The sequence below is a fragment of the Anopheles nili genome, chromosome 2 (assembly GCF_943737925.1).
Source record: "Anopheles nili chromosome 2, idAnoNiliSN_F5_01, whole genome shotgun sequence".
In the NCBI taxonomy this organism is placed as follows: domain Eukaryota; kingdom Metazoa; phylum Arthropoda; class Insecta; order Diptera; family Culicidae; genus Anopheles; species Anopheles nili.
Genome location: NC_071291.1, coordinates 9,597,999 through 9,607,103, shown reverse-complemented (window position 1 = coordinate 9,607,103; position 9,105 = coordinate 9,597,999).

Below are 9,105 nucleotides of genomic sequence, written 5' to 3'. Positions count from 1 at the left end.
CTCTTTGCCCAGCTTTTTCGGATCATTTAACGAGCCGGGGTTTGATAGGTTGGCCAGTGTGGCACATGACGATGATGATCCTACCGAATGGCATCCAATCATCGTGGCCGTTTGATGGAGCTCAGCCCGATTCCACGAAGATGGACGGGCTAGTCCGTGTTTCGGGAACTCGAGGCACCAAACAGGAGCCAGCTTTCAAAGCAAAACAAAGCCGACCAGGAAAAAAAGGCGGAGTAGCGATCTAGCAGGATGGGGTTTTTCGCCATCAGGCGTAATTTTCCCATCATGCAAATAGCGAACTGTGCCGCTTTTACAGCGCACCCAATGGAGCCGTCCTTCGGGCAATGCAGGGCTTTTGTATCAGGACGAAACAGGACGAACCCTGGTTGTGATGCCTTGTGGCAACGCATTCCAGTTCCGGTCAGCTCGGCCATCGAGCGCCTGGAATGAACGCCCGACGCTGCCACCATTCGGCATCCGATTAAAATTAAATTATCCAGAAGAACGGATCTACGTGACCGGGATTAGCGAAAGCTCGCCCGTCTGAATGGGGCACGTAGCCGCCCACGATGGATAGTGGCGCGGTTTTTCGAGTTCGAGGGATTATTGCCGTGGGTGGCGTCAAGGCATCTGGTAGCAGGGTGCGAGAACGATGAAATAAATCTACCCTGATCATGGCCCTGACAGAGGCAGTGCGATGAAGCCGCGTTGTAATATACAGTCAACTGTACGAGCTCCTGTAAAACGTGCTCCCATTGGGTGATTGATGTGAAGTCTTAAAATGTTAGCTTTAATTTGGAAGCCATTCCAAAAAGGCAAGTTTTATTCTCAAGTCTTCTCAAGCCACAAATGCTCTGAAGTGTACAGTGTAAACATCAAAGAGTTACACTGTATAGCGGTGTCACCGGATTTGAGTTGTAGCTGTTTGTCAAATGAGACGAATGTAGCTTAGAACTTAATCAATTTATGCTTCATTTATTGTTTGATGTAATACTGTGGGCTTGAAAAAAAAGCCGATATTATTTACCGAAACATCACACATACCACACAATCATTAAAGAAACCGTAAAACAAAAATATAAGCTTTTACACGTACATGAAATGTTAAATGTAATTTTGTTTACTGTCAGTTGATTGTTTATGAGCTCATACAACAGTTTATTTTACAATTTTATGTCACATCACACTTTGGTTTAATTCTAACATTTTTCCGTTTATTTGCTTCTTTCATTCATTCACCTCTTATTTAGCTCACTTCATTTACTTTATTCACTCTTACATACCGGTTTTCTCAACATCCATCAGCAAATGGTGTGTGAAGTAGCACGAAGTACGAAAGCTGCATTATTTGCTCCTATTTTTGTGCAAAGATCCCGCATCGGTTCCTGCTGCCGTGATGCCGAACCACAGTCAGCACGGTGCTGCTTGCTGGAAGCTAATCAATGCCCATCGTTCAAACCATCGTGCAGGGACATTGAGCCAGCACCCGAACTGACGATAGATGAAATGAAACGCAATGGCAACGACCCACCGAATGGCATGGGCACGAAATCGTCCGTTTCCGCCTTCAGTGGGTGGATGTCGTCGCAGCCATCTTTCTTCCCAGCCGATCTTTCCCAGCTTCCCGTCAACCCACGCTCGCGGGCTCGATGGTTCGGAAAACAGCAAACGCATGGGTCCTTTTTGCGTTCGCCATGATCGATTTCGCGAGAAACGTGCGCAACGACCGACGTCCGACTTCCATCGCTTTCCCAGCTCATGACCCACCAGGAGCTGGACCGGAAATCGATGGTGCGCTGGCGAAATCGAGACACCTCCCACCCATTTTTGGCCAGCTCGACCGTTTGGTGCTCCTGTTGATTTACGAGCACACCAACTGTGCCAACGCGCCGGCAACGTGCCGGCATTCCCAACCACTCGTGCTTTGTCCGAGAGGCGCACGGGGCCACAAAGTGTCCGTAGCGCACCCAGCAACCGCAGGGTTGGAAGATGCCAGCCCAACCGGGGCCACTTTCGCCCTGGGGAAGGTCAATAACGGGGCAATAAATAATATTTGCTCGGCTGCGCCATCTGCCCCGACCCAGATAGCGGCAATTTCCGGGGTGGCGCAAAGAACAAGCGCCCGTTGCGATTGCGTACCGAGGGGCAGGAGCGTACCTTTGGCACGGAGCGGAAGTGAACCTGTGCCAGGACCTCCCCGGAAGGGCCGGAAGGGCAAAATAGCGATCCGTGATGGTGGTGGGGTGGGTGGCGTCCCAGTTTCGTCGAAATGTTCGATTGCATTCATTTCACCGATGATTGGTTTGATTATCGGTGAATAATGCCTCCTGCGATACAGTGTCGATCGTTCGGTACCGGACCACGGGTTCAAACAAACACTCAAACATGCACACGGCCACAGGAAATGCAACTCGTTCGGCCTTGAGCGACGAATGACTGCCCTTTTTCCATGGGGCTGGCACGAAAAGCCACCGCACGGAATCATGCTCGGTTTGTTGATTCGAAGTGAAACAGAAAAAGCAATTTTCGACCCACACACCGTGTCCCTTTTAGGGCACCGTGCGCTTGCTTTTACTTTTTCGAATTTACTTTTTCCCGAATGATGAACGTTTTGGTTTTCCAATTTCCCGACCGCTCGGTTTGCGCTGTGCACTTCGTTGGTTGGTGAACGATTCGAGGGTTTTGATTTACATAAAGCTTGCACGTCATAACATCAGGCATTACTTATACAACTGCAAGGACGCTGGAATTAATTTACCTCTTTCTTGCACACAACGCATTGCTGGAATGCATCTTAATGCAGTTGTTCTACTTTTTACCGTCCGATTCATCACGCTGAGGTGAAAACGAATCGGATAACAGCGGGATTACTCGGGATTTCAGCGCTCAGTGAGTTGGTGCCTATCGTTAGCGAGAATCATGTTGTAATCCCTCGGAAATCCATCGGTTTTGCGGAATTGCACAATGAGTAAGGGAAAATCCATAGTGCCTTTTTTTCTCGAGGAACAAATCTAAACTTGACGAAAAATATAAGCAAACCCAGTTATGAATCCTTTTTGGAATGTGTTAAACTGTAGCGTTTGTGATCCTTTTTTCATGAAATAGAATTTCGATGTGTATATTTCACAGTTATACACAATAAATAAAATACAAAAAGGCATTTTTAGCAAAATATGCACGTGAGATGTGTGACAGGCAACCCAATGTTCCAGCTTCGACCGTCAAGCCTATGCTGTATGAAAAACTGAGCCCCCAAAGTCAACGCTGATTGATGGAAAGAAACCATTCACGGTTCATGAATAAAACGCCATCACCGTCTGCAATTCCGTTCTGCCAGCTGCTACCCGTCCAGTGACCTATTTTCTTAATTAACTTCGTGGTCAAATGACGCAAAAAAAAATGGCCCCCATCCCTGTTCCGTGCGCCGGGATCGTTTTCAGTTCGGTGTCGGGCGTTTGAGTGGTGCAAAATTAATCGACTGCCCGCTTCACGCATACCAGATGAGACTCTTCGGTGACCTTTACGCCCGTCAACGGGGGTGATGAATAATCCCAACGTCACACTTTGACAGGGAAAATCTCGATAGTCCTGCCCACACTCTCCAGTCACCCACGCGCCAGACAGCTGAAAGCTGCTTCTGGTTCTCCTGCGAGCAACAGGAACCCGGGGTCGGAGTGACTTTCTTTCGGCATTGTGGCAAAACTGGATGAGCAACAGGGTTGGACGAGGTTTTTCCACGTTCCATCCTTCAATCCGGTGAGCTATGGTGTTTTTACGCCACCGAGTAGAGCTTTTAGGCACGATGGGAGTTGCTTTTTTCATCTTTCGATGGCAGCCGTATTTGAGGTTAGGCGTGGGCATCGCATTATTTGCTGGTGGGCCATCGATTGTGGCAATTGCGGAAAATTGCAAAAGGAAAACCCTATTTGTGGGTTGGTACGTGTTTGTGCAATAAAACTTCGGAATCTTCGGCGTGTTCTTATTTCTGTAACTCAACAAGAGCGTGCTCAACAGAACGAGCGTGCTACTGTGGAATGTGGACGCATCTGTTGGAAAACAATGCAACGAGGAAATGGTAATCCTGTTGCTTCCTGTTTGGAAAGAGTTGAGCCTTTCCCGCAACCGGTTAACGATGGTGCTGAAGCCACCGATGCACGGATTTCAACATGGCGGATTTTCAGTGGAAAACCACTACCAAATGGGGTTATTTCCTCAAGTTGAAGCAACCATTTCGGACCCGTCAATCAGGACCCTTTGGCAGGAAAAACATGGCAGCACAAATGCACACGAATCCTAAAACCCATAATGCCCATTTCCTCGACAAAAATTGCCACCGTGCATGAACTGCCTAAACAAAAACGGCAGCAGTTTTTTTTTCTAAGCACTTTCCACCTCACATCGCTAACGATGGCGTGATGTGGTCGTAAAAGAAATGTGAGCCAAAGATGAGGACGAAGCAGCAGGTGAGAAAGGGAATTCGAAAATTGCATTTGTGTTCGATTATTTGATTTCCACTGGAATCGAAATGTTTTCTCCATTTCCTCACGAGCTCACACACAAACACCCGCCCAAGTGGGAGGGCTGCCCGCTCGGTTCCCGCCCTGCCGACTGCCGGATCATTGTTTCGATTTCGCGCCGGTCGGTCGTTGGCCGGGCTTCAGCGCTGGCACCGGAATTCAATTTAGTCGATTTGATTGTTTGCCCGCTCAAAGAAAACGAGAAAATTACCAGCAAACCGAGTTTTCCCACCCAAAGCTCGAGCCGCCAGTTTCAGTTTCCAGTTCCCTTGCGAGCAGAACCGCTTGAGCTGCAGCAGTACATCCATCTCGGATCGATTGTTGAAGCGCCAGGATTGCTGGAACGGTGTAGTCCGCATTACGCGCGTTCCGGTAGTTCCGCGCAACGATGCAAAGCATAAAGCACTCGCTCATGGTTTGTGCGGTGGTGGATTTGAAAGCCGTTGGGTGACTGCAAGCTGCTGCTCACATGAGAAGTACTCGTCCGACTCGTCCACTAATCCGTGGAGATTCCTGCAACAAAATGGGAAACCACATCGAAGGGCCGTTCCATGCTCGGTGCGTGCTTTATCCTGGGACAGATGTAATCCCGTAGCGGAAGGTGTAATACGTTGAGAGCCACCATATGCAAGTGTGTGCGAGCGGACACGATATCCCATCGGAGATGAGTATGCGAATCGCGCGGTTTGTGCTTCGACTGGTTGATTAGGCTGCTCTGGTGGAATGATAAGGATTTAGAATCGATTCGCGCCACGATGGAGCGCGAGTTGAAATGGCAGCTTAACGCGCAACTGTTGTGCCTTTGGTGGGTGGTGGGCTAACAAGGGGTGTTTCAAACCAACCCACAGCACCCTTGCAACCAATTACATGAATGGTAGATGAGAAGCAATCGAAGCTTGTTCTATTTGCGGCGGCATGCAGGCAATAGTTTGCCTGGAATGTTTAGCCATGATGCTATTATGATGAGAGCGCGCTGGCTGACGTGGTGTTCTTTTATCAGTTTTAGAAGTTTAAAGTAAGTTATTGTTTGTGTCAAGTTTATTGATTAGTAAAGAATGTATTTGGTACTTGAAAACTTTCTACTTTAACTTTAAGCGTGAGTAACAAAGCAAATCTCTGAACAGCTTGTTTAGATTCTATGGGTAATGAATAATGTGTAATGTAAATTATTGGCTTATGAAACCGAAAACAATGGACCTTGTTGAAGCTGGCACAACACAATATTCTCAAAAGTGATTCTAAACCTGCAAGCTAATACATTATCAAAGTAAAATTGGCGCTTATCATCACTAGAAGACTATCTGAATGGTAGCAAAATCAAAGCTGTGTAGGGCAGACATTCAGCGCCCCCAACATGCGACACGACGTCATTGGTCTTATTGTTCGATGTGAAGCTACAAAGATTAATCTGCTGTCTTGCTTGTGATGTATTTTCGTTCTTGTGGAATAACCGGAATGGGTTATTTATTTAATCAACAACCCATTGAATCCCTAAATGGCCCGAGCTTTACCGGTGATGCCTTTGTGCCGTGCTGAGCTGAATGTACACCTTTTGACACACAGCTTTTGAATCAATTTAAACGGTACTTATTGTTATTTATTTTGCAGAAGCTGCGCAGCTTTCGCCTTGGTTCGCCCTTTCGATGCCAACGAAATCTCGTCCCGAAGAGAACATTGTGAAGCGCGCTCGCACAATTTCGGGGTAAGAAATGATCGCGCGAGGTATCGCTAGCAGCCACTGGAGACAGACGAGTATCTTCACTGCTAGCGAATAAGCTCTCCCACCATCGTCCTTGAGCTGGTGAAAGTGTTCCGAACAATCGCCCACGGGATCAGCGGAATTGGGCCCGCCGTTTGGCAGAAAGCAACATCCAGAATGTATTGTCTCATCACTTTTCCTTTTAGACTCGTCAAGTTTCTCATCTCACCTCGCCATCGCAGCCCTTTTATACCGAGCGTCTTTGGTGCGTCTTTGTTATCAGCGCTGTGGTGAAGGCACACCGTACTTACCGCGGGCTATCGGGTTTTATTTATTCGAAACGAGGAAAAAGTGAGCCGCACCAGACTCCGCTCTGCTGGTGCGGTGAAAGTCTGAGACGTTGTTCGGAGGTGCAGCTGTTCCATGTTCGTCCTGCGAGGCAACTTTCCCTCAAGCTGCCACAGGATAATGCCACAGGATCCTGACGCAACACTGCCAGTGCCAGTGTGGGCGATAAGAAACGAGAGTTAACGAGTGCCAACTCTCTTCGGCTGGAGTAGGGAATGAACAATCGTCGGTAAACAGCGACACGTTCACTCGTGCGAATGGTTCTAGGAATATGTGGAAACTGGAACCATTGATCAATCATCGATAGGTGATATGGACACATTTTCCATTCTCGCAACAGCTTGGCACCAACTGTTCGCAAAATCACCATGCACTCTGCATCAGTTACTTTCACAAAGAAATCGTAAAAAAGTGTGTGTTTTTTTTTTCGTAGTATTGCTCCGCTCAGCTTTTCCACGCTCTTTGCCAATGTAATCATTCGAATCCATCCGCTTCATTTGATCCTTGATGGAAGTGCGAATGACGTCTGACAATTCAATCCTCTCGAGCTTGGAGATTGCCACCTACAAAGAGTATAAATGAAAGCTTTAACAGACACAACCAGCTGAACAGAGCAACACTTTAAAGCGCGTTTCTCATCAACCAATGGCTTAACGGTCAAGTGCCCAAAGCAAAGAGAAAACTGGATCCGCAGCTCAAGGACTCATACCCCCAGGATATGGGGACGGTGAAAGGATAAAGCCACCCAGTCGTATCACCACAATGGCACAAGCTTTCGCTCCATCACCACGCTTCCACCCTTAGTTAGTCGACAAAGCTACAATTATTCTTGCAGTATCACTACTGGTCTGGCCTGTTCGCACCTTCTCGACGCACACACACACACTCAACGTGTGAGACCGCTTCCGGTGGGCGATGTCCTGCAAGCGACTTCGGTAGACAAAAAGGTAGCATCGAGCGAATTCCGTGGAGCTGTGTTTTAATCCGAGTCTAATCCGTTTCTTCTTCCTTTGCTTGCTTTGCGTCCTTTCTTCCAAATTTCGTCCTTTCGGACAGCTATCTCTGACACCGTTTTGATGATAGTTTATTTTCTGTTCAATCGGTTCCTATCGCGCGGCATGGCACGAGATAGCCTCGTGCTCGTCCGGTCCAGTTTCGATTGGATGCCTTTGTGTGCTGGGGTGTCCTTGCTGGCTATGTTCGAAATTGTGTCCTCCACCCCGAGCGGAATAGTGTTATGGTGGGTTCAAACTGTTCTTCCCATTCTAGGTGTCATTTTTGTGCTATTTTTCACTTCGTGCTTTTGTGTGTGGGTGTGTGTGAGTGTGCGGCCAATAGCGGACCGGCATGCAGTGTCTTATTTAAGCTTTCCGGGGACGCAGACACCGCGAATGTACGCGAAGGCTAGAGCACCGCAGTAGGAAACTTTCGTGTCACCCTCGTCTCGTCACCACCGGGACCACACTCGCAAAGCGGGTGCAAACTCAATTTTCAGCTTTCTAGTTTATTGACTTTTCGTCGAAACCGTTAGAATGGTTGCCGTGGAGAAGAGAGCCGCGGTGTTTCGGATGGGTTGGGATAGCACCGAGAGGTCCTGCGAACACAATGGGAAAAGCCCCCTAGACCCGGATAGTGACAGCTGTCGTAGCGGTGAATTGTTCCCAAGTTCCGTGTCGTTCGCTTGTTTAATCGTGTCCTTTAGCGTGCGGTGTGGCAGCCGAACAAGCACATCCTTGGGATTTGCTGGCTGCGTTCCGTTTCCCCAGCGAACCGTAGTCCTGTCCCGAGCTAGAACGCCGAAATGCAAATGCAAATGAGATCGATCCTCAAACGGAATCAGCCGTCCTGAGTGCCTCGCTACTCTATCACGCCACCATTAGGCTTTTTGATGCGACCCTCGCCGATTTTACCAGCTGCCCTGGGAGGAGTTTTGAGGTGCTTGTTCTGTGGTTTCGCGTGGGCTCCGCCAGAGGAAATGCTCGAGCCACCCCCAAGGGCTGGGCGCATGCAATCGGATCGTTTTATCCGGCCTGTTTACCACATTGTTTGATGGTGTGTTGAGCGCTTGATGGCAAAGCGTATGCAAAGTTTCAGATTGTGGGATTGTGTTCTATTCTCTCTCTCTCGTTTCACCGCATTTCCAACGTGCTCCCTGGCCTTCGTGACTCGTAATCGATTCGTTGAGATGCTCCAATGATACGGTCCGATGCGAATTTGGTTGCTTAAGACGACCATTACGCCTGGATGATATGCAACCCGCATACTGCATGAAACATCTCGGAGTTTGATAGCGAGAGCATTCGCTTATGGCGGCTTTCGGACTAAGAACAAGGACGAACACACAGATGCACGCTGGTTCAGTCATTATTGCTCATGTTCATTAACTGCCTATTTGATCAGTGATGACAGTATTGTGCCGTAAGTACACGCCTTTCGCTGATACTACAGCGAGCCGTTTCATCTAATCTGCATGCAAAACGATACTATTCTGTTTTGTGAGCCACATCTGTTTGTGGTGCCGTTTGCTAGGTCGATCCTTAT